This window comes from Schistocerca americana, chromosome 4 (assembly GCF_021461395.2).
Source record: "Schistocerca americana isolate TAMUIC-IGC-003095 chromosome 4, iqSchAmer2.1, whole genome shotgun sequence".
Classification (NCBI taxonomy): Eukaryota; Metazoa; Arthropoda; class Insecta; order Orthoptera; family Acrididae; genus Schistocerca; species Schistocerca americana.
In genome coordinates, this window is record NC_060122.1 from 758,235,570 (window position 1) to 758,262,545 (window position 26,976).

Genomic DNA, 26,976 nt, shown 5'->3' on the forward strand with positions numbered 1-26,976 from the left:
CCAACAATGCCACACGCTCATTTCAATTCTGTTTATGTGCCTCCGTTACCAACAAAAACGAATGAACTGAGACATCGCATAAGCTGTGGAAGCTGTAACCAAAGACATGCTCGCTGCAGTGTGGGAGCAATCTGAATACCGCATTGACATATGCCGCACATCTCAAGAGGGATATTGAACACCTATGAAAAGGTATGAAAAAAAAACAGTTTCCAGTTCATAAAAAAAAACAAAATTCATTGTATATATTTATTAGTTTCAGAAATTTAGATATACCAAATAGGATGATTTTTTTCATACGCCCTGTATTATACTCTCAAATATTTGGATCACATTAAATTACTGAAACAGCAAGATGATTTGTACTACTTATTGCTTGAATTTTCAAGACTCATCGGTTGATTAACATCAGAAGAAATGCGATACCGCTAGACCTGTGACTTTCATTAACGATTTTTCGTCACGCAGCTCCATATCACGTGTCACCAAGCAAATGCTGAAGAGCAGAGCAACTTTCCTTGGAATATTTATAAGAAGCGCGCTACAGAGAGCGGAACAACAAAACAAGAGCGTGGCAGGGCAAGACAACAGTCGGCAAAAGGAGACATAGAGAACAGGAATGACGCTGGCGCGCACCACTAGTGGAGCAGCTGGTTGTTTCCTACATTGTTGAAACAAATGAAACACTACGCTAAAGTACGATTATGGAGATTAAGCTACAAATACCACAACGGATTGACAGGATCGAAAGGCAGAAACCAGCGAGAACAAGTTTCGGTTCCAAAGTGAGAACAAGTTCCAAGACCCTGACCTCCCCTCGAAAAGTAGTGCTGTATTACGGAAGGATCCGAAACACGTTCATAATAGCTGAGCAGATGACAACGTCTGAGAGATTAATTTATGATTTTCGGAGGAATCAGTTCAGCCAAGTAGATCGCTCGTGCGACAGACTCGATCTCTTGCGATGACAAACTGCACAGTTCCCTCCGGTAGTCTTACGATTCACACGGCCTGGTCATGGCTCTTGACCTCAACGTCAACCTGTTGCTAATCACGAAACCAACAAAAAGAGGGTACCGGAAGCGGGTCGGTTGAACCTGACTATACTGTGTGTCTGTTTCGTTCCGTGACGTAATGATGTCGCTGCGTGTGACGTCATGCATGCACTAGCAGAAATGGTACAGAACAAGACAATTGTTTGCTTGTGTATTATCATTATTATTATTATTATTATTATTATTATTTGCAATGTAGGTTGTGGCAACAAATGTTTTGAAAGGTGACAGTTTGGTAATGACGTGATGAGGCCAACGAATCTTAACGTAAGATGACATCCTGTTCTGTAGCGCAGCCCAAGGTCTAGGTTAGATTAAAAGATGACAACTTCGAGTTGCCGAATCGGTACCGAAGGCATTTTGAACTTTAGGACAGAGAATTTGCTTCATATTCAAACTATGTAAAAGAGCAGCTGCAAACATTTTAATGAAAAATTAGAAATGTCTGGACGCTGACGTGTGTCATAAAGAGTAGTGATGAAAATAAACAACCTTCCATCTCGTTTCCGGGAAGAACTCAACAGGATTAACGATTTAAAGGATAGGGAGCGATCACGATGCGAGGCTCTCAAAGATTTGATACAATCACACAACAAACTAAAGCTCTCTCTCTCTCTCTTTTTTATTCCAGCACTTGTCACTTCATTGTCACTTTTCACTTCATTGTCACGGACACTGGATGGTACGCCAGAACTGAGGAAGATACTGAGGGCAAACTGAATGCAGTGGACACACCTTCAGTTCAGTTGAAAGTACAGATTTTAACATGGACGGATAACTGCGCAGTTAAACTGAAGGTGTGTGAACTGCTTTTGCGCGACATATAGAATTTTGGACAAAGAACCTGTGTCATGATCTCAAAAACATGTGTCATAATCTCTTCACTCGAAACGTCTCTTGTTTCACGTTCATATAACATACAGGCGTGAATACTGTCACTGGCAACAATTAGTAACCAATTAACAAGTCATTACGTTTTACGTAAATGGCAGTTCACAACTGAGACGCGATCACGTAATGCAGATGATGACCGTCACGTTTTCGCAGTGAACAAGGACGTCGCAGCAGACGGCGCAACACAAGGTGGGCGGGTGCCGTAGCGTTTACCTGCTCGCGCGTACGCGCCTTCTTCTTGCGGCTGCTGCTCGAGTTGCCCATGGCGGACTGCCACCGGCAGCAAGCCCGAGGCTGGGCGGCGCCGCCTGCCGTGACATCTGGTGGCGGTGCGGGCGTCTTATCTTTGCCGCGCCACGCAGCGCTCCCGGCACCTGTGACGTACCTGTTGCTGCTAGCACTTGTAGGTCGTGGGCTAGCACAGTGCGAATAGCGTAGCTCCCGGTGTAAGTTGGAGGCTATAGCGCCACATCGACAGCACCGTTTAACCGTCAGAGAAACAGTGCTGACGCGTCAAAGCAGATGGTACAGTAATTCCTTTTGCATACGAGCATACGGGATTACAGAACACACCTACAGTACACAAACCTGCACCAGCGCCCCAAGCGTACAAGTCTAGAACTACCAGCTTTTTCGTTTGCCCTATTGCACGATACACCCAATGCGTAAGTCTCCACGAACGCTCCAAGGTTGCCCATTCGGAACTGCGGGCTTGTTTATGTCTTGAACGGGAAAGTTGATATATTCGTAAAGCTGCTGCTTACTCTCACTGAAGCTACTGAGGCGTCTGGGTTCTTATTTATTAAGCAGCTGTTGTTACCTAGCGCGGCTAGAATCAAATTACGTTATGATTATACAGAATTATCGACTAAAGAGTTCGTTTATGTCGTCGTGGTACAAGCAATTGATTATGCTTACGTTCCACAGCATTTTGGACGTAGAAGACATAACTGTCTATGCAGCATTTGCCGTGACAGTGTCCGCCTTAGTCGTTAGCTGAAGGGCAGAACGACGCAATCCCAGGAGTAGGAATTGGGTTCGACCCTGGTTGGAAGAAGGGGTATAGGTACGAACAGAAACCACCTGTTAACGAAGGACTTCAGGCCCGAAGATCCACAGGAATTTAGGGTCAGAATGGATGTGTCTGGTGTTTTGCGCATGGATGTGCCTTGTTTTGACGAGCTGCTGTCGATCGTACATGACGGGATTTGTGCAAGTGACGCAGTAATAGGAAAGCTGTTTCACAATCATGCGGCAACAAAGATGCAAAACTGCTTTAACAGTCCTCAGTGGTCGCGGCCAGCACAATTGTTATGACATTGTGGCTATTCTCTTAGCACTATCCTTTCTGGTATGCTGAGACAGTACAAAAGATGCGATCAGATCAAACACGTGCAATACTTTCGGCAGTCAAGGTGATACGTAAATATATCGAAAGTACAATTATATGCACACTTATATGAAACATATTAAACTTTAGTAGACGTACCTTATTATGATCACTGTGTTTGTAAAAGCTGCGGGCTGAAAAATGTGTAGAATATCTCGCGCAGTAGCCGAAAGAATCCTCAAGAGCTCACGTATTATCTTGTCTACTGATCACAAGTGAACACAACACCAACAAACAATAAGCCCGTTCGAAATGCCGCGTTCTGTGCATGCGGGCACACACAAGCGAGTCGGCGTATTCACAGCAGAATACAAAGGCTTCTATTTCTCCCTGGTGGGCGTAACGCCTGCTGAAATCACAGTAGAGATGGGCAAACTGAAACACGTAACTGTTAGGAAACAATTGAAACAGTACAATGTAATGTTTCGATCGCTGTTTCGAAACCGTGAAACAGTTTGTGTTTTGTAATCTAATAAACCTACACATTTTATCATCTTGGATGTCTACTTATAAGTATGTCCATATAAACATAAATGAGGTGCGAGAGCGGTAATCATATCGCAGAAAGTATGAAACTATCACTTAGGCGTCTTGGTAGTTTCGTATCTCCTGAAGCAAATGCGCTGCTTTCGTGTCGTGTGACTTTCATGCTTTTCAACTGGCTGAGGACAGCCATAGCTGAAGACAGAAGAACCACCACGAACGGAACTGGAGGTGGGAGCAAACTGCAGAAACAACGGATATGCTACTGGGATTCCCACATTCCGTTAGTATGGGTAATATACCCATCTTGCTAATTTCCATGCACACAAAGGGAATCATTGTGGATAATAGGCACAGTGACTATAGACTCACAAATAATGCCAAATAATTCGAATAAATAACAAGATACAACAGAAAAAATTTTGTCTTTCAAGGTGTTTCGAACCGTTACTATAAATTCACCATGCTTCCCAGCCATTCCCGTTCACTATTACACTATCAGTGATATGACAAACAGATTGCTTGCAATTATACCTACATCAAATTTATGTATGTCTAATAACTGTCACTCTACGCCTTTTTTTATTCAAAATGTTGTAGGCTTACTTAATATGATTACTGTACATGACCAGAGAAATGTATGTTATAAAAAGGTGTAATTTAACTGAATGATTTCCACATATTTATTATTTTGAATGTGAATAGTATGCGTTGTTTTATTGTTTGGTTAGTGTTTATAAAGCAGATGTTACGCCATTTCGGAATAGGACAGTCAGATAGAAACGAAGCTTTATTTTCGGATATCTTGAGCTTCATACTATTGCTTGTCAAAATGATTTCGACACTCTTGAAAGTGTTTCACGAAATGGTATGTTGTGTTTCAGTACCTGTGCCGAGCCCGAACCTCGTCCGACACAGAGCGAAATGAAACATCACTGTTTCGATACAATTAGTCCGTTCCAAGCACAGGTGGTATAAAACAGCCTTATTTTGAAACAACGATACAAAAAATGGTTCAAATGGCTGTGAGCACTATGGGACTCTCAACTGCTGAGGTCATTAGTCCCCTAGAACTTAGAACTAGTTAAACCTAACTAACCTAAGGACATCACAAACATCCATGCCCGAGGCAGGATTCGAACCTGCGACCGTAGCGGTCTTGCGGTTCCAGACTGCAGCGCCTTTAACCGCACGGCCACTTCGGCCGGCACAACGATACAGTTTCTGTGTCTGGCTCGAGATCGAATCTGGTCCGGTTATCCGAGACAGGGGCGGAATGAAACACCGCTGTTTCGAAACAGTGAACCACAGCCGTTCCGAAACACTGAAACAGTTCCACGTATAGCTACACTGTATCGAAACATAGAAACAGCGGCCGAATCTAAATCACAGCTTCACCCGTTCTACCGCTAGGTGGCAGGCCTTATACACCGGACTCGTGCACGATAGATAAGTCCTGTAATAAAGTAAAAGTTGATCAAGGCAGAACGTGTGTAATTCGGAAATCTGCCCAAGCCGTACATATATTTCTGTCCCGACGCATTCAGTACACTATTATACGCTAATATTTCATATAAAGCGGAACGAGGCTAACGCGGAAATGGAATGCAAATTTTAATACGTAACTAATAATTCGCTGCATAATGCGGAAAAAAAGCTTGTACAGCACTACTGTATTACAGTATACATTAGTTATTCAGGACTTCAAAAGGAGACTACTTTTAACACAAAGACTGTACAGCCGACACTGAAAAACCAAGGAAAAAGGAGTTCGGCGCAGGGCGGCGTTGTCGATGTGAGGCCGCGCGGTTCGAGGCGCTATGTCACGAACTGCGCGGCCCCTCCCCCCGGAGGTTCGAGTCCTCCCTCGGGCATGGGTGTGTGTTTTGTTCTTAGCATAAGTTAGTTTAAGTAGTGTGTTAGTCTAAGGACTGATGTCCTCAGCAGTTTGGTCCCTTAGAAATTCACACACATTTGAACACGTGTGGATGTGGGCATCAAACCACACCGCTCTGTCCAACAACGAACAAGTTGAGCGCAGTGTCGGTACACCAAAGGAAAGGGTTCGCTCGTTTGTCGGCTTTTCTCGTTTTCCATTATTACTGATGCGCGCTGGGGCACACTGGAACTTTGTTGCGCAATTTACAAACACTGCTGCAATATGCACAGTGAAAGAGGTGGCTGTTGTTCGGTTAAACAATGGTTTTACCCAGCAAGGTCAACCATTCCAAACAAATGCTTTGCGTACATTATCTTCCGCCAATTTCAGTTAACTAGGAGCACTTTAAGTGATACCGGTAACATGATGTCAAACAAACAATATGTGTCGGCTATATTTAACGAAAAGATTAATGTAGTAGTCCAGGCGCGTGAGAAAGAAACTCTTCTTGCACGAAATGATGGTGTGCTTAAATTCCGTAATAAACAAATTTATGATACCTTAATGTCAGGGATAAGGCAGATGAAAGGGAACAGGCAAATGAAAGAGAAGACGGAAAATGAAGAAATTAACGAGATAGTGTGGAAATTTTTCGAAAGCGTGCGAACAAATACAAAACAAAACAAAAAATCTTTGTCTGGATCCATGTTGCAGAGTGACGTTCTGAGAGTCACTAAAGAGCTCGGAAATAAGGAGTTTGACATCCACAGGATGGCTTGACAGTTTCATAGCTAATCAGCACATCGTGTGACATCAAGTGTGTGGGGAAGTTAAGAAGTGCAGGAAATAGTAGCATTAAAATGGAGGACAATACTGTAAAACCTAATAGCGAATTAAATGCCAAACATTACATGTAGTGCAGATCACTACATTCAAAGTGATGACTTTCTGTCAACACACACTACTTTCACTTCATCAACAGCAGAAATCCGCAACATCGAAATCCGCAACACAGAAGATGATCAGAAAGAAACAAAAGAAGCAGAAGAGGAGCAAAATGATGTCACTAGAAAAATTAACACGCCTAAAGAAGCTATTGCACGTATAAACGATGTTACGCAATTTGCAGACACACAAATCCTCCCTAGCTGTTGGAACAATTGTATAGTGCAAAATATTGCGTATAATTTCCTATTCAGGAAAAATTACAAAAAAAGCGCAATGTACGTTAAATAAACGCGAGAATAATACGTATGTACATACAACAAACGTATTTAAAGTTAGAGAAACAATACAGAAATACCGTGTTATTTATCAATTTCTGTCAAGAAGTGTTCTGTTGCACATTATGCAGTAAACGAACATATACCGTGCAGGAGCGAAGGTACGTAAATACGTGCATAATTACCAATTTATACTTTTGTGCATGATATCTGCCAAATTTTATGTAACCTAATGACTTTTGTGTAATCCGGAAACTTCTCCAACTCGGAAAATTGTTTCAGTCCCATGCGTTTCCATTTTCAGCAAGTTTTGCGGTACCAGTTTTAAAGCAGTAGGTTTTCAACTGCCAAAATTTTACTTCCGAAAGGATTGACTGCTTCTATTATTGCTTTTCTTAGGCTCATTGTGGCTTCGTTTAACTTTTGTTTGTCAGTAAGGCTTCCACTTAGAACTATCATAAAGCTCCCTTTGCTTTCGTAGTAACTATCTAACACGAGTATTGAACAACAACCAGGAAGTGGTTTTGCTCATGAGGGTACGTCACGCACCGGTTGAGGACGTATGAAAATAAATCACAATGAATTCGGGACATCAGCATGTGAAGAGTGGACGCTGTGTTTCCAGATCAGATATGAATCTTCGCAAGAATATCATCTTATTTGCAGTCGTGTTGAACTAACATGATGTTCCGGGTTTCCAGCCAGGTGGTTTCTACATCTACATCTACATTGATACTCCGCAAGCCACCCAACGGTGTGTGGCGGAGGGCACTTTACGTGCCACTGTCATTACCTCCCTTTCCTGTTCCAGTCGCGTATGGTTCGCGGGAAGAACGACTGTCTGAAAGCCTCCGTGCGCGCTCTAATCTCTCTAATTTTACATTCGTGGTCTCCTCGGGAGGTATAAGTAGGGGGAAGCAATATATTCGATACCTCATCCAGAAACGCACCCTCTCGAAACCTGGACAGCAAGCTACTCCGCGATGCAGAGCGCCTCTCTTGCAGAATCTGCCACTTGAGTTTATTAAACATCTCCGTAACGCTATCACGGTTACCAAATAACCCGGTGACGAAACGCGCCGCTCTTCTTTGGATCTTTTCTATCTCCTCCGTCAACCCGACCTGGTACGGATCCCACACTGATGAGCAATACTCAAGTATAGGTCGAACGAGTGTTTTGTAAGCCACCTCCTTTGTTGATGGACTACATTTTCTAAGCACTCTCCCAATGAATCTCAACCTGGTACCCGCCTTACCAACAATTAATTTTATATGGTCATTCCACTTCAAATCGTTCCGTACGCATACTCCCAGATATTTTACAGAAGTAACTGCTACCAGTGTTTGTTCCGCTATCATATAATCATACAATAAAGGATCCTTCTTTCTATGTATTCGCAATACATTACATTTGTCTATGTTAAGGGTCAGTTGCCACTCCCTGCACCAAGTGCCTATCCGCTGCAGATCTTCCTGTATTTCGCTACAATTTTCTAATGCAGCAACTTCTCTGTATACTACAGCATCATCCGCGAAAAGCCGCACGGTTTTGGTTCAAATGGCTCTGAGCACTATGGGACTTAGCTGAGGTCATCAGTCCCATAGAACTTAGAACTACTTAAACCTAACTTACCTGCAGACTTATCTGCAGACCGTGCTTGGTAATTTCGCTGCCCTTTCGACGAGATCACCTGCCTGAAAACCGCAGAGCTTAACATTACTTAGTAAATAACTGCCGAAGTTATGACGTATCTATGAAAAATGACTGCTTTGTTACCGAAAAACTGTATGCCGGAAAACCGTTCAAGCCGGCCGGAGTGGCCGAGCGGTTCTAGGCGCTTCAGTCTGGTACCGCGCCACCGCTACGGTCGCAGGTTCGAATCCTGCCTCGGGCATGGATGTGTTTGATATCCTTAGGTAAGTTAGGTTTAAGTAGTTCTAAGTTCTATGGGACTGATGACCTCAGCTGTTAAGTCCCATAGTGCTCAGAGCCATTTGAACCAAAACCGTTCAACTTCTAAAAAATGCAGGGCTCAAAACAGTGCTGGTAAGGTATGGCCACCTCAGTGTTTTACGTCTGTAGTTTCCTGTCCGATGTTTATCTGCAGACCGTGCTTGGTAATTTCCAGAGGAAGTGCGATAAGAGGTGAGAGACTCGGCAATCTGTGGAGTGGTCACCGAGACGTCAGCTGATCGCCGAACGCAGTTAATCCCACTGAATCATACCGTGTCAGATTATGAATTGTCAAGTTTCTCACAATTTACAGTTTACCATTACAGTAAACGGGATGACCGTTAACTGGTCGCACACTTTTACTTGGCGCCTCTGTGATCGGTGGAAGTCGGCTGACTTCGTGCACCTCCGGAATGTTTACGCTCGTTGCCAAACTTACTTACGGTTACGTATATTGTGTGACGTTAACTATAAGCAGCAGTTGTGAGTACAGTGCTGATCCATGTGGGTTGTCGAGCGTAATGATTATTAATATTATTTGCAAAAAGGAGCAAAGAGGATCTAGCACAAAGAACAATTTTTCATTCGTGAAGAAATTAGCGTGCATGAATGAACTTGAAGTACCGGGTGATCAGAAAGTTAGTATAAATTTGAAAACTTAATAAACCCCGGAATAATGTAGATAGAGAGGTAAAAATTGACACACGTGCTTGGAATGACATCGGGTTTTATTAGAACAAAAAAAAAAAAAAAACAAAGTTCACAAAATGTCCGACAGATGGCGCTGGACAGCAAAACTGCTACCGTGACGGGTGAGAGGTACGCCGATACGTTACAGAATCGCATCATCCCCAGCCTGGTTGATAAAACATCTGCTGGAACGTACGATGTTTATGCAAGATGGCGCTCCACCCCATATTGCTAGACGCGTGAAAGATCTCTTGCGCTCGTCGTTTGGTGATGATCGTGTGCTCAGCCGCCACTTTCATCATGATTGGCCTCCCAGGTCCCCAGACCTCAGTCTGTGTGATTATTTTTTGGGGTTACCTGAAGTCGCAAGTGTATCGTGATCGACCGGCATCTCTAGGGATGCTGAAAGACAACATCCGACGCCAGTGACTCACCGTAACTCCGGACGTGCTTTACAGTGCTGTTGACAACATTATTCCTCGACTACAACTATTGTTGAGGAATGATGGTGGACATATTGAGCATTTTCTGTAAAGAACATCATCTTTGCTTTGTCTTACTTTGTTATGCTAATTATTGCTATTCTGATCAGATGAAGCGCTATCTATAGGATATTTTTTTAACGTTTGTATTTTTTTGGTTCTAATAAAACCCCATGTCATTCTAAGCATGTGTGTCAGTTTGTACCTCTCTATCTACATTATTCCGTGATTTATTCAGTTTTTAAATTTATACTGACGTTCTGATCATCCGGTACTTTGTCTGGGACTTAGAGAAGGCGGACAGAAATACGAAAACATCACAAACGCAACACATCACCTTGCCTAAAACGGTGTGAGGAACGTGTTCGTGTTCAAAACAGCTACCTGTCGTCTCGGAATGGCTAAATAGAGTTTCAGTATGGTTTTCAATGGAATCTTATACCTTTCTTCCTCCAAAGTGGTGCCAAGTTCAGATAACGACCATGGAGGCGGATAACGATTACATACTCCTCTCCGAAGTAGACCACAAAGTTTCAATAATACTGACACCTGGTGACTGGGGTGGACAGGGGAGATGCGACAATTTATCCTCGTGTTTACAAAACCAGTCGCCGGTTCTAAGCGCGTCAGTTTGGAACCGCGGGACCGCTACGGTCGCAGGTTCGAATCCTGCCTCGGGCATGGATGTGTGTGATGTCCTTAGGTTAGTTAGGTTTAAGTAGTTCTAAGTTCTAGGGGACTGATGACCTCAGTAGTTAAGTCCCATAGTGCTCAGAGCCATTTGAACCATTTTTTGAACAAAACCAGTACTGGATTAAGCGTGCGTGTGGACGGAGGCCGTGTCGTCTTTGAACACAGATCATCACTGATGAATATGCATTGTTCCATGGGATAGACCTGATCAACCAAAACGGTCACATAATCTTTGGCAGTAAGGCGACCTTGTAGAGAACTCATGGGGCTCATGGTATACCACGACATGACTGTTCAAATCATCACCGAACCCTCGCCATATTTTCACTTTTGGAACATAAAATCGGCCTCAGATTGGAAAAAGTCAGAAACAAGATTCATCCGACCAAATGACTTTCTTCCGTTGCTCCAAAGTCCAGGTTTGGCTTCAGCACCACATTTTCCTGTTGCGGGCTTTCCAGCTCGCCCTGAAACTCCGTGATTATGGAGCTCCGATCTTGTTTTGGTGCTGACAGCGTTCGCGAATGCGACATTCAGTGTTGCAGCGACTGGAGCTGTTGTCGTTTTTCGTCACAATTCGCTCCAGTGAATATCTGTCACGATCACTCAACACACGTTTTTGTCTCCATTGCGACTTGGCGAATGAGGTTTTTGCATTTTTCCCTGAATGCCGTATTAACGTTCGATACGGCACCTCTTGAAACACCAAACACTTTGGCTAATTTGGTTACGGAAGCACCCACCATTCGAGCAACAACAATTTACCTATGTTTGCATTCTCTTAGCTCCGACATAATGCACTCAAAACTACACAGAATACTGTTCTGACCACTACTGACACATGCAACGAATTGAGGACATTGCACAGGTGGCGTTTCTGTCAAATACAATAGCTCAACCTTCAGGCTTGGCTAGCATTTCTCGCATTCTTTCCATACTTTTGTCCAACCACTGTATATAGTTTGAGTAACTCTTTGACTCGTTTGAAGCGAAATCTTCACAGACAAACAGAGGAAGACAGACTAAAGGCCGAAATACTAAATGTCTTTTTCCAAAGCTGTTTCACAGAGGAAGACTGCACTATAGTTCCTTCTCTAGATTGTTGCACAGATGACAAAATGGTAGATATCGAAATAGACGACAGAGGGATAGAGAAACAAATTAAAATCGCTCAAAAGAGGCGAAGGAACTTGCCCCCCTTCTTGCAGCGGTTTACCGCAGGTCTCTAGAAGAGCGTAGCGTTCCAAAGAATTGGAAAAGGGCACAGGTCATCCCCGTTTTTAAGAGGGAACGTCTAACAGATGTGCAGAACTATATCTCTAACGTCGATCAGTTGTAGAATTTTGGAACACGTATTAAGTTCGAGTATAATGACTTTTCTGGAGACTAGAAATCTACTCTGTAGGAATCAGCATGAGTTTCCAAAAAGACGATCCTGGGAAACCCAGCTCGCGCTATTCGTCCACGAGGCTCATAGGGCCTTAGAGACGGGTTCCCAGGTAGACGCCGTGTTTCTTGACTTCCGCAAGGCGTTCGATACAGTTCCCCACAGTCGTTTAATGAACAAAGTAAGAGCATATGGACTATCAGACCAATTGTGTGATTGGATTGAAGAGTTCCTAGATAACAGAACGCAGCATGTCATTCTCAATGGAGAGAAGTCTTCCGAAGTAAGAGTGATTTCAGGTGTGCCGCAGGGGAGTGTCGTAGGACCGTTGCTATTCACAATATACATAAATGACCTTGTGGATGACATCGGCAGTTCACTGAGGCTTTTTTGCGGATGATGCTGTGGTATATTGAGAGGTTGTAACAATGGAAAATTGTACTGAAATGCAGGAGGATCTGCAGCGAATTGACGTATGGTGCAGGGAATGGTATTTGAATCTCAATGTAGACAAGTGTAATGTGCTGCGAATACACAGAAAGAAAGATCCCTTATCATTTAGCTATAAAATAGCAGGTCAGCAACTGGAAGCAGTTAATTCCATAAATTATCTGGGAGTACGCATTAGGAGTGATTTAAAATGGAATGATCATATAAAGTTGATCGTCGGTAAAGCAGATGCCAAACAGATTCATTGGAAGAATCCTAAGGAAACGCAATCCGAAAACAAAGGAAGTAGGTTACAGTACGCTTGTTCACCCACTGCTTGAATACTGCTCAGCAGTGTGGGATCCGTACTAGACAGGGTTGATAGAAGAGATAGAAGAGATCCAACGGAGAGCAGCGTGCTTCGTTACAGGATCATTTAGTAATCGAGAAAGCGATACGGAGATGATAGATAAACTTCAGTGGATGACTCTGCAGGAGAGACGCTCAGTAGCTCGGTACGGGATTTGTTGAAGTTTCGAGAACATACCTTCACTGAGGAGGCAAGCAGTATATTGCTCCCTCCTACGTATATCTCGCGAAGAGACCATGAGGATAAAATCAGAGAGATTAGAGCCCACATAGAAGCATACCAACAACCCTTCTTTCCACGAACAATATGAGACTGGAATAGAAGGGAGAACCGATAGAGGTACTCAAGGTACCCTCCGCTACACACCGTCAGGTGGCTTGCGGAGTATGGATGTAGATATAGATGTAGATAAACAAATCACTAATACAACGTACGTGAATACCGGTATACTGAAGAACATATTCGTCAGCGCTAAAGCTTTCTTTAGATTTCGTTGCGACGGTGAGAAATTTAAAATTGATAGAGGAGACAGACAAGAAGACTGCGTATCAACAGAACTGTCCTCGGTAGAAAGTAGTCATATCCTAAAACTGGGAAATCTAGAAACGTATATACATTAATGGAATATATCTGAACCAAGCTGATTTTGTATGTAGCTTAGTCCTGTTTGCTTCTACCGCGAACGAATGGAAAAACATAATAGAGCTAGTTTGAAAATAGACTTCTAGTTCGGTTACAGTAAGACTGAAATAACGTACATGGAAAAGAAAATCGTTCAAATTAGTGATTAAGTCATTGAAACAGCGGATGAGCTTTCGTATTTAATGTAGATGAAGACAATGGTGGAGTGAACAACGAAAGAAAATATAGAAGACTAAAAATTGTCCAGATTGTTTTTGGTATATTAGTCCGTGCGTATTATCTGTGTTGTTTGACTTTCAGCAGTGAGACATGGACTTCTAATGAGGAAGTCTTTCAAAAACCGAGGGTTGCTACGCAAGCAATGGACAATAGTCCTCACGGAATAACTAGCAGAGAGAAGAAAACGAACACACAAGAACAGATCGGATTGTAAGACGTAACTATGACTTCAATGAAAATGATATGGCCGTGGGCCTGATAGGTAGCCAGACGTATAAATGGAAGACCGTACCAGAAGAGTTCTTTGATGGATTCCAAGAGAAGAAATGACAGACGACAACATAATGATTCAAATGGCTCTGAGCACTATGGGACTTAACTTCTGTGGTCATCAGTCCCCTAGAACTTAGAACTACTTAAACCTAACTAACCTAGGGACATCACACACATCCATGCCCGAGGCAGGATTCGAACGTGCGACCGTAGCAGTTGCGCGGTTCCGGACTGAGCGCCTAGAACCGCGAGACCACCGCGGCCGGCTGACAACATAATGGAAGATGTTAGAATGACATCAGAAGACACAGTCTGCAGGCTTTCATGGCCGCTGAAGTTAAAATCTTGTGATTCATTAGATCAAGTCGTATTCCTCTTCAAAGTCTTTCACTGCTCCACGTTTCGATTCCTCTGCCGGAACCTTCTTCAGGATGGTGCCCCTGCGCTAGAGAGCATGTATCCCACACACGGTGAGACAAAAGGTAAAATCAGCGGTAGCGGAGCATAAAGAAAACCGTAGCCAGGTTACGGATTTGAAGCACATACACGTGCTGGCCGGAGAAAATATCTTTAAAAAGAAAGTCTGTGAAACAGTCTAAAAATCGAAGAATGAGAGATGAAGGTTACAGGCTTCCATCTTCGTATCTACACAACAGCATGAAAATATTCACCCTGTCACGGCGAGCGAGGAGCATAAACAGCTAACAGGAAACAATCACAACATTTTCGATTTCTCTTCAGTAACTACTTTCATTACTTATCCAATGGAAATGGTCCACCAATAGCAATCGGAAGATTTTTTCCCTTGGTAACTCTACTTAAAGGAAAAAGCGCGGAAAAATAGCCTTTTATAAGCAAAAGCGACTCTGTCTTTCGACAGTATTCACTCATCCAGGGACACCAGTGGAATCTTGAAGAGGATACCAACAGAGCGACCGAAACGTCGAACAGTGAAAAAGTTTGAAGAGGAATGTGAGGCGGCCTAAGGACTCAGAAAATTGTACCATCAACTGAAAACAGGCTGTGTCAACGGGACTGCGTACAGCACAAAATCACAATGAGAGATTTATCGAATAGATGATGATAACGAATAAAAACCAATAGCATTATTACATTATTAGTTATGAAACAGGTTATGGGCAATACTCTCATATTCATTGTCACCCACACCCCTTTTCCGCTGTTCAAAAAAGCCACGCACATATATCGTGCACAGTCTCTCTCTCTCTCCACACACACACACACACACACACACACACACACACACACACACACGTGGAAGCACCTACGTCTACGCTCATACACTAAGGCAAAAAAGAGAGAAAAAAAAACACGCACCACGGAGGAATTATCCGAATGGGACGCAAATCGGTAAATGTGATGTACATGTACAAATAAACAAATGATTACATCATCTGAAAAAAAATTGGATGATCTATTCAAGAGAAAGAGATTCACGAATGGTCAATTGTACAGTTCATCTCTGGCCCTCATGCAAGCATTTATTCGGCTTGGCATTGACTGACGGATTTGTTGGGTGTCCTGAGGGACAGCGTGGCAACTTCTGTCCAACAGACGCGTTAGACCATCAAAATCCCTGCTCATAATGTTTCAAAATTCTCAATTGAGGAAAGATCCGGCGACGTTTCTGGCCAAGGTGGGGTTTGGCAAGCACAAAGTCAAACAGTAGAAACTGTCGCTGTCTGCGAGCGGGCGTTATCTTGTTGAAATGTAATCTTAGACTAGCTTGCCATGAAGCGCAACAAAGTATCTTCAATTCACTGCTGTGCTGCAAGAATGCCGCTGATGACGACCAAATGGGTCCTGCTATGAAAAGAAATGGCTCCCAAACCATCTCTCCTGGATGTTAAGCCGTAAGGAAGGCGACAATCATGTTGATATCCCACCACTGTCTGCGGCCTCCCCAGACACGTCTTCGGTCTGGAATCTTGTTGCCCGCAGTATAATTGTCTTCAGTGATGAGTCCCGCTTCAAACTGAGCTCCGATGACCACCAACTCTCACCAGTTCAGGACGTTTGGAGGGTTATGGGCAGAGCCCTGCACCCTTTGGGGATTTTGACGATCTAACAGGCCAATTGGACAGAACATAGCGCGATAACCGTCAAGAAGACATCCAACAACTCTATCAATCAATGCCAAGCGAAATAAGTGCTTGCATAAGGGTCAGAAGTGGCCACCCGTGTTATCAATTTGCTTAATTTGTGAAGCTTTTTCTCTTGAATAAATCATCCAATTTTTCTAAAATTGTAATCATTTGTCTGTCTGTACATGTAAATCACACCTACCGATTTCTGTCTCATTCGGATATTTCCTTCGTTGTGCGTCGTATTTTTTGTTATTGTTGTTATTTTCATATTTACTAACGGGGATAGCCCTGGCCATCGAGAAAAAAGTTCGCCTTGTCAATGAAACACTGTTTTAGTAACTTTGCTTGACAGATCCATCATTCTAATCGTCACTAGCATTGCGTAAATTCAGAGAATAGCGCCGTTTGGACTGTGACGTTTGGACGGCGGCGTCGGAGCAGCGCATTGTATTTTGCTCCTGCGGATGAGTCAAACAAGCGGAGCATCAGGGAGTCCACGTAGGAAGGGGCGGGGTTAAGGTCGCAGTTGGAAGCGCTGCCCACGTCATTCAGCTGGCAGGCCGCCCAGAGAACAGCTGACGCACTGGGCTATATCCGGCGGGCGCTGCACGTGAGCAGATGGAGCATCGAGAATTTTTAGACTTTCTGTCAAGTTTATTCTCTGTGTTACGTACTCTGAGATACGACTCGTAGCGGAGTCAAGAAAAGGACCTTGTGTAGGCGCAGTGGAGTTGTGACGTCTGAGACAGGTTTGGCGAAGAAGCGCGGTGACACAGTGCTAAACATAGTGAACTCTCATTCACGAGCAGCAATGTTGAAACCGCTCTCCAGCCTCTCGGGTTTCTGTTTCTCCCCTTAATCACTTGGAGTGAATCCACGGGTGCTTCCCTGGAACATGCCACAGGCGCTTCTCCTTCCTAGTTTTCTTCAGTTGTCGCTCTAATGGCCATTATGTAGACGGGGCGTTCAACGTCTTTCCCTTCTATCAGGGATGGTTGTGCGACCCAGATTTCCTGAGGAAACCCAACCGAAGCACACGATGAAGTAACGTACGAAAAGCTCTCAAAATGTTGACTTAGTACTCATAGCACACATCGGCAATGTAAATATGTACGCTTATGACCAAATAAGCACGAATGTGTATTCCGATCGATGTTTTGAGCAATAAGATCATCATTTGATTAAGGAGAATACCGAATGCAGAGTACAGAAAACAGCTAAAAGGTAACAAGAAAACAGTGCATGAAGTGAAGGGAAACGAATTCAACATCCTGTCGACAGCGAGGTTGTAAGATCGGAAGCGCAAGATCGAATTAGATCAGAATGGGGAAAGAAACTATCCGAGTTCTTGTTAAAGGATTCGTTCCAGCATTTGACCTAAGCGATTTAGGAATCTCAATTGGGTTGGCTGGGCGGGATTTGAACTGCTGTCCTCTCGAATCCGTGTCCATTACCGCCTCACACGAAATGGTGGGCTTTGAGTACGCTTTACCGGTCGCCTGAGTCAGGGGCATCGGTCATAGAGCCATTCAGGCGGCCTGATTTCGTTATTACGACCGGTTTCCACCTTTGTTTCAGTTCATCTTCAGATCCTCATCTAACTACTGCGAACTGCGGTTGGTTAGTAGCACGAAGATGCCGCTAAAAGAACGGTAGTCTCAAATGAATCTTCAGCCTGCTGACGATGTCGTGTTCATATTAATTAGATTCTGGTGTGAGATGACGGTCACTATGTTGTCCAAAGCAATATGCGTAATTAATTTCTGGTGACAGTGTAGCAAAATTTTGTTTTCTGCACTAAAAGTTTACGATTAACTACATTTATTTAATGATTGTTTATTTGTGTGGTTCATTTCGACCATTTAGAATTACAGGTGGCTTGTTCTGTTCGCTTTCCTTCTTCCCAGGGCCTCTTCATCCTCAGGCTCCTCCTGGTTCATTCTTCTTCTGTGGTCTTAACTTTGATTGTGATGTCAGTCAACCTCTGTCCTTCCAATGCATTCCTATAACTGGAGCTATCCTGCATTGCTACGTGTAGATTTCTTTTTTTTCTTTTTCTTGCGTATTCCAATAGTTTTGTAGTTCGACACTGACTTCTTTCATTCATTTATTCCCTGTTAAGCATGTTGCGTTCCATATTTTCTACGTCAGTGTGTTGTCCTCCGTCCTCATGATGTGCCCGGCAAATCCGTATTGTCCTTGAAACAGGTTCTACACTCTCGTACAGCCCCTGACTTAACCTAGGTTTTTTTCGAGCCTCTGATATCTCTCCAGATCTTACAATTCGAATCCTCCATCCGGATGCAAGCTCTCTTGCTCATAGTGGTCGTCTCCTTTGCGTAGCATGCGGTATTTATGTTTGTTGGCATATAGTGTCTCAGTTTGACGTTTCTGGATAGGTTTTCCTTTCCAATGGTTGTCTTGGCAACATATCGTGGCTTCTACAGCGTTTCTGACATGTCTATTATGTCGTTGTTGATTGTCTTTATTTCAAAGCTTTCCGACAGTGAGCTTTGATCCCATGCGCTAGCAGTTGTGCCGTTCAAGATTTACTTTATTAATTTACGTGTTACTTTGTCCAATCGTCTGGTATAGCGACATCACTTGTCAAAACCTGGCCCTTTATGTATTTGCTCAAATTAGATTTACGAAGTACTACGTAGACTGAGACATTACAATATTTTCTCAAGCAGTGGCTTACAGAACAAGCAAACTGTTGCGGGCGGCTTTAACATTGCCTTTACCAGTACCACACGATAGTTACAGCTGGTCAATGCTCAGAGCAGAGAAAATATCTTCACACGGATATATACACTGGTGTGCAAAACTTAAGGATGAAAATAACTTTCGCATTATGTGACACTTCCAAGCAACATAGCTCGACAGAAAGAGCTGCTACAGTATAGTGCAAAGATTAATGGAAGAGATACGCAGTAACACGAACAGAAATGACACGTCTATTCAAAGACAACGATTAAACGTTGGGATATGGCTCTGAATTGGGCATGTTCCTCGTTACATTAAGTGTTCTCGCCATCTGGGGGTATGTCTAGCGTTCTCTAACGTGATCGATTGGTAGTCTGCATGGTATGATGTAGAGGCGCACAATGCTGCATGTGCGTGCTCATCTCTAAATCTTTGAAAACGGTATACTCACTGGTAAACGCTGCTGTGTTAGTGCACCCCTTCCACATGCGCATTTTTTTTCAGTTGTGCATTTGGTCCTGACAACTTTTATGGATGAGAGTGCATGACGGCTTCTAAGAGCGCAGGTGGAAGAGCCCTTGGAACGAGAGAACATTCGGCGAATGGACTGACCTGTCCTTTCACCCACTTAAATCCCATCGAGCACTTGTAGGATGCGTTGAGAAGACGCATTGCACCACCATGCATCAACGACACATGCACCAACGACAATACAGCTGTTGTCAACAGCACTGGTTGATGAGTGGAATGCCCTGCCACAAAGACCTCCGCACCAACTTTGTGATCAGCATGGGAGCACGTTGCAGAGCGTCATTTTCATCCGTCGTTATCAATACACCTCACTGAGAACTATGTTCCAGCGGACCACCATGATAAGCGGTGACTTCAGCGTAATTAGTGTCTGTGAATAAAAGTGTCATTCCTGTTCGTCTCATTACGTATTTCTCTCAGTTACCTTCCAAACTACTGAGTAGCATTTCTTTCTATGTATGGTTCAAGTTTCGTCGAGCTATATTATTTGGAAGGCACACATTATGTGAAAGTCACTTTCGTCCTTGAGTTTTCTACACCAGTGTACGTCGGGGTGACCTGGAAAGTGAATGCCAGACAGTCATAAGTTCAAATATACATATTAATAACAACAATTCATCTTTGATATATTCGTTCATTCATTCATCGTGTTCCGTTGGTCGCATCACGTAAGTGGACCTTCAGAGATATGAACAAGTCGAGGCATACGCTAACAGGTGACAAAGGCGTCATAGAAACAATCCATATGCCCTATTAACAATAAACTATCTCTACGCTACTTAATGATATGCACAATTACACCATCTAAATGTGACAAAGCTTCTACTTCGAAAAAAAGAAAAAAGCTGCCGCCTCCTCAGGTTTAGTACAATAGCTCCTATTACTAGCTTAATATTTGATAACTAAGGCATTTTTCACTGAAAATATTTTGACATCTATAAATAGTGAGTCTCATTTATAGTAAATAGTCATCCAGATTTATTACAAAATGCTTCAAATGGCTCTGAGCACTATGGGACTTAACATCTGTGGTCATCAGTCCCCTATAACTTAGAACTAGTTAAACCTAACTAACCTAAGGACATCACACACATCCATGCCCGAGGCAGGATTCGAACCTGCGACCGTAGCAGTCGCGCGGTTCCGGACTGAGCGCCTAGAACCGCTAGACCACCGCGGCCGGCAGATTTATTACAAAAACTGCTACTTGCCGTGCAGCTAACACAAGTTTACAATTTCTGAATTTAGGTATTCAGTTAATTTGGAGAAAAGGTAGCAAATACGATATGTTTTTAATTTTCTTTTGAATTGTTAAGGATTCATGATTACCTGCTTAATTTTGGATCAGAATGTTGGATATCTTACCTCTCGATTCTGAACCATAGACAGGGAGATAGAGTCTCCATGAAAATTATTTTTCGGTCTTTGAATTGTGACTGTCTGTACCACAGTTAAATTTCAATCGATTTTTATTATCACCCACAGAAACTGTTAAGCACTAAATGTACTGGGAAGCGAGTGAAAGAATTAAAAAATCATTAAAAAGGTTTCTGAAAGATGTACGATCATCTTTCTTACAAAATATTCTCATTGTTCGCTATTGCGCAACAAACACGTCATATAAAAGGTTGTTATATTTTAAACTTTCGCTACTTTAAAGGGCCTCCACGAAAAACGAGTGGTCGTAGGACAATGAAACTTTATCGAAACAACTGTAAGGACATGCGAAAGAGGAATAACGAATAAACCATTGAAAGAACTACGTTTTAACTTTCATATGAGAGTGAAGAGGGTAACATTTGTTAATTGCGTACCATGTTTACGTTCCAGGTTACAAACGTTGCTCAGTCTTCGCCCACGACAGACTGGAACCGCAGCAGAGATTGCTCTACTGCTACCATAACATCTCAGGTGAGATGTTGGCTGCATTGCTCACTAAACTCATCTTCAACCTCCGAAGTGTTTTACTGTCCCGTTGATGAATCCTGTCCTGAAGGTGACGCCACAGTCAGAAATCACACGAGTTCAAATCTGGTTATCTTGGTGGCCACGCAGTTGGGAATGAACGGCTAATGATTCAGTTTTCTGCAAATGTGTAATGGAGTGCCCTCAGACCAGTGTAAAATGGAGCATGATTGCGCGTCAAAACAGTTGACTCCAAAGCATCTCTCTCCCTAGAGGAGGAATAACATGTTGGCGAAGTAGATCACAGTAACTTGTACCGTTCGCGGTTCATATCCTTGACCCTGCGGTCCGACTTCCTCAAAGAAAAATGAACCGATAGTGAAATGTGGCATGAAACCACAACACATACTGACTTGTTCAATATGCAGTAGAACTTAAGGAACGCGCGTTGGCGGTGACGATTCAGTCCATAAAATGTTCCAAGGCCATACGTCTTCAACTTCAGCCCTTGTAAGATGAGTCCACTCGAATGTTTGCGTCACGTGGCAGAAGTTGTAGAGCAATGTGACGTTTGTACGGATTTTACACAGTTGCAGGCAGCACTCTTCGAACGATGGACCGTGGAGTGTTCAGCTGTCGTGACACAGCTCTTGCACTGCTTGAAGATCGCTCATTACGTCCATGATTCTCAGCCATGGCAACAGTAACTTACTCAACAAATATGAGTGGCAGTTGCCTGTCGGCCTCTCCCAGGGGCAATTCCCAAATCGCCAGTTAATTCGAACTTCCGAATCATGTTCTTCAACCCCAGTGCGGAAAGAAGACTCTCACATACCTATAATGCGTCGATACTGGCGAAGAGCAGCAGAACTCTGTTACTGTAGTGTTGATAAAAAAGTCTTACGAGTAAAGCTCTGTTCGCGTGCCCATACCTGTATTGACTGTGCAACTGTAATGCACAATGATGCCTGTGTTTCAACTCTACGTCGCCGTACTACTAGCGGCGCCAAACGGCAAGTCGTTACTCTAAGACTGTAAACTCCCCACTGTAGGTTTCTGTATGAAATTTAGCCCAAATTTACCTTCCACTCTATAAAAAGTCTACGTATTACCAATACTACGTCCCCACAAACTTATTTACCGAGGTGTAAGGAAAGGACCTATAACGAAAGTTGATTCTGCACAACTACTCTATTAGCAGACGAAAGCAACTGGCTTTCAAATGGGAACCGCAAACATTTGATGACACGGCACAAGTCAACCGAATCCTACACCGGAAAATACGTCCGGTGTGTCGTACACGGCATTAATGACAGTACGTGTGTCATATGACGGGATCTACGTAATTTGTACGCCCGATGAGTGAGTGAAGTTTGCCCCCTTGCCCGATTTACGTGTTCGTATGACTGTGAATGTGATCAGTTCCAAGGAAATGAACAAAACATAATAGTTTGTCACGTAAGCTGCAACAAATGACACAACAGTTTCACAATCACACGGTTTCTGTGTGCTCTGTCAAAACACATGTTTTTAACGTATCGCCGGCCGCTGTGGTTTTAGGTGCTTCAGTCCGGAACCGCGCTGCTGCTACGGCCGCAGGTTCGAATCCTGCCTCGGGCATGGCTGTGTCATATGACGGGATCTACGTAATTTGTACGCCCGATGGGTGAGTGAAATTTGCCCCCTTGCCCGATTTACGTGTTCGTATGACTGTGAATATGATCAGTTCTAAGGAAATGAACAAAACATAATAGTTTGTCACGTAAGCTGCAACAAATGACACAACACTTTCACAATCACACGGTTTCTCTGTGCTCTGCCAAAACACATGTTTTTAACGTATCGCCGGCCGCTGTGGTTTTAGGTGCTTCAGTCCGGAACCGCGCTGCTGCTACGGCCGCAGGTTCGAATCCTGCCTCGGGCATGGCTGTGTGCGATGTCCTTAGGTTAGTTAGGTTTAAGTAGTTCTAAGTCTAGGGGACTGATGACCTCAGATGTTAAGTACCATAGTGATTAGAGCCATTTGAACCTATTTTTTTTACGTATTGGAACTTGCGTTTCGTTTTGGAAGTTTTGACTCTTGAATCCTTTGTTGTGACATAGCTCACATTCAATTATTTGTTGTTTTCATTTCTGTGAGACAACTGTGTGATGTCTCCCCTGCTCTCACTATTCGTCACATTTATTTGTGACGCTAATGTGTTCTTACCGCGTGACATATATTCTATATCCAATGTATAGTACGACAAATGCCAAGACTACAGAAAGAGAACAAACTTTTTCTTAGAATCTTATTTTGTTCGTTAATGTTCGTTGCCTTTGTTCGGGGCGGACGTCCCATGACACCCGTTGAAGTTTGTTGTTGATCCATTCACTCAGTTTTTTTCATTATAGAGGCCTGCATACCCTCCGAACGAACACGCTGAGCTACCGGGCCGGCTAACCACGACGCCTTAGATGTAGAAGAAGTCTACTCAGTGCTGCACCTGGTAAGCTTGGACCGTTCACTATTACCATTTTCCTTTATTTCATAGTTCAGTACACCTTTTCCCTGTTTTCATGCATGATCTGTGTTCAGTATCTGACGGGCTATCTACTAGGTCACATTACCACTAAATATGAGGGGCGTGCGATGGAGAGGTTCCCTTGTAAGGACATTACCGTAGTCTAGGAATACTTGTGCTGGTCTACGACACCCTACGGTAGATTTACAAACATTTGTTTCCCGCTAGCTACTGTACGCTAAGTGACGGCGGCAACGCAAATAACTGCCGAAACGTATTGCCATACGGGCGCTACCCTCTAAATAGTGTCTGGCTTGTTACCGCAGCAAAGAACCTGTTACGTGCCGATAATTTCTGAACAATGCAGGAATGACATATCAAAATAGTTCGACGACACAGAACCAAGCCAAACTAAATTTAAACGGCGCGTTATATGGGACGTAGTAGCGCAAAAAATCTTGTTGTATATGGGCTAGTCGTATCTCAGAGATAACGTCAGGCGGCCTGCGGTCCGATAACACCGTCTGTTATCGGCAGGTGCCGCGTAGGAGGTAGTTTCCGGCGCCCACTGCGAGTGTGTGGGGCAGCAATTGACTGCTTAGTCAAATGCTAGAAACGTAGGTTTGCCTTTCCTTAATCTTTCTTCTAAGATAAGTTGTAAGGTCAGTATTGCCTCACTTGTCCCAACATTTCTACGGAATCCAGACTGATCTTCCCCGAGTTCGGCTTCTACCAGTTTTTCCATTCGTCTGTAAAAAAATCCGCGTTAGTATTTCGCAGCTGTGACTTATTAAACGGATAGTTCGGCAATTTTCACATCTTTCAACGCCTGCTTTCTTTGGGATTGGAATTGTTATATTCTTCTTGAAGTCTGAGGGTATTTCGCCTATCTCATACATCTTGCTCATCAGATGGTAGAGTTTTGTCAGGACTCTCTCTCCCAAGGCCGTCAGTAGATCTCTAATGGAGTGTTGTCTACTCCCGGGGTCTTGTTTCGACTCAGGTCTTTCAGTGCTCTGTCGAACTCTTCACGCAGTATCGTATCTCCCATTTCATCTTCATCTACATCCTCTTCCATTTCCATAATATTGTCCTCAAGTACATCGCCATTGTATAGACCCTCTGTATACTCCTTCCACCTTTCTGCTTTCCCTTCTTTGCTTAGAACTGGGTTTCCATCTGAGCTCTTGATATTCATACAAGTGGTTCTCTTATCTCCAAAGGTCTCTTTAATTTTCCTGTAGGCAGTATCTATCTTACCCCTAGTGAGATAAGCCTCTACATCCTTACATTTGTCCTCTAGCCATCCCTGCTTAGCCATTTTGCACTTCCTGTCGATCTAATTTTTGAGACGTTTGTATTCCTTTTTGCCTGCTTCATTTACTGCATTTTTATATTTTCTCCTTTCATCGATTAAATTCAGTATTTCTTATGTTACCCACGGATTTCTACTAGCCCTCTGCTGCCTTCACTACTTCATCCCTCAGAGCTACTCATTCTTCGCCTACTGTATTTCTTTCCCCCATTCCTGTCAATTGTTCCCTTATGCTCTCCCAGAAACTCTGTACAACCTCTGGTTGCAGTTTCTTCAGCTTTAATCTACAGTTCATAACCAATAGATTGTGGTAAGAGTCCACATCTGCCCCTGGAAATGTCTTACAATTTAAAACCTGGTTCCTAAATCTCTGTCTCACCATTATGTAATCTATCTGATACCTTCTAGTATCTCCAGGATTCTCCCGTGTATACAACCTTCTTTCATGATTCTGGAACCAAGTGTTAGCTATGATTAAGTTACGCTATGTGCAAAATTCTTCCAGACTGCTTCCTCTTTCATTTCTTACCCCCAATCCATATTCACCTACTATGTTTCCTTCTCTCCCTTTTCCTATTCTCGAATTCCAATCACCCATGGCTATAAAATTTTCGACTCCCTTCACTACTTGAATAATTTCTTTTATCTCATCATACATTTCATCAATTTCTTCATCATCTGCAGAGCTACTGTAGTACGCATGGGCTTTGTGTCTATCTTGGCCACAATAATGCGTTCACTATGCTATGGGAAAAATTACGGCTGTAGTTTCCCCTTGCTTTCAGCCGTTCGCAGTACCAGCACAGCAAGGCCGTTTTGGTTATGTTGCAAGGCCAGATCAGTCAATCATCCAGACTGTTGCCCCTGCAACTACTGAAAAGGCTGCTGCCCCTCTTCAGGAACCACACGTTTGTCTGGCCTCTCAACAGATACCCCTCCGTTGTGGTTGCACCTACAATACGGCCATCTGTATTGCCGAGGCACGCAAGCCTCCCCACCAACGGCAAGGTCCATGGTTCATGGGGGGGGGGGGGGGTTTAAATGACGTAGCTGTTCGAAATGAACGGAAAAAAACTAAATGGATAATGACCGAAACGAGATTGAAACTAATGATCCAACGAGTACCAGTCTCGAGTGCCACGGATTTTTGTCAATCTTCATTTGTTTTACGCTGCGCCGAAATGATCATAGAACTTGCACCTTCGTTTCAAAATCATCATCGACTACGAATTGAACCCAGGATCTTCACATGGCAAGTGAGAATTGTACCCCAGAGCTACGCTGACGGTCAAAATATCAGCCTTTCTTTGGGATATTAAGGACTCTCGAAAACTCAAGAATCTTGAACTTCATGTACCATAAATATAAAAAACTACAAAAATCCCATTGCTGTATGAGCGTTAAAGCATCGGACTACAAATCGAAAGATTTCGAGTTCGATCCCCAATGAATGCTAAATCTTTTATCAGCAGCTTACAACTTCTTTCACCTCTGCCTGCGTTTGTTGATGTGAAACATGCCCATCTGTGCCGTGGTTCGGAAACCACGTTAAACCTAGAAACCATTTTATACGTTGCTTTGAAGTCGGCGCAGTCCTGTTAGTAAGGCCTAAACGTTGGCAGTCTATTGTTTAAAATTGCTTCTTGTTGTAGTTCCTGTAGTGGCCACGTAACAATTGTTTTAAAGTAAATGCTACAGTGCTTTCGTGAATAACACAGTGCCAGGAAGGTACTTTCAGATGATTTTCTGGTCTTAAAGGCATATTTGATCCAGAAATACGATGTATTTGGTCTCGTTAATGTAACTTTCTTTTTGTCACACGTTTCGAATAACCAAGAAGCGAG

General features: G+C 43.3%; 1 protein-coding gene across 1 annotated transcript in view; it reads right to left on the reverse strand.

The window, feature by feature from the left end:
- The window catches only part of LOC124612898, a 322,527-nt gene that overhangs the window by 126,557 nt on the left and 168,994 nt on the right, over positions 1-26,976 (reverse strand). The gene's annotated exons all lie outside the window — the stretch shown is intronic.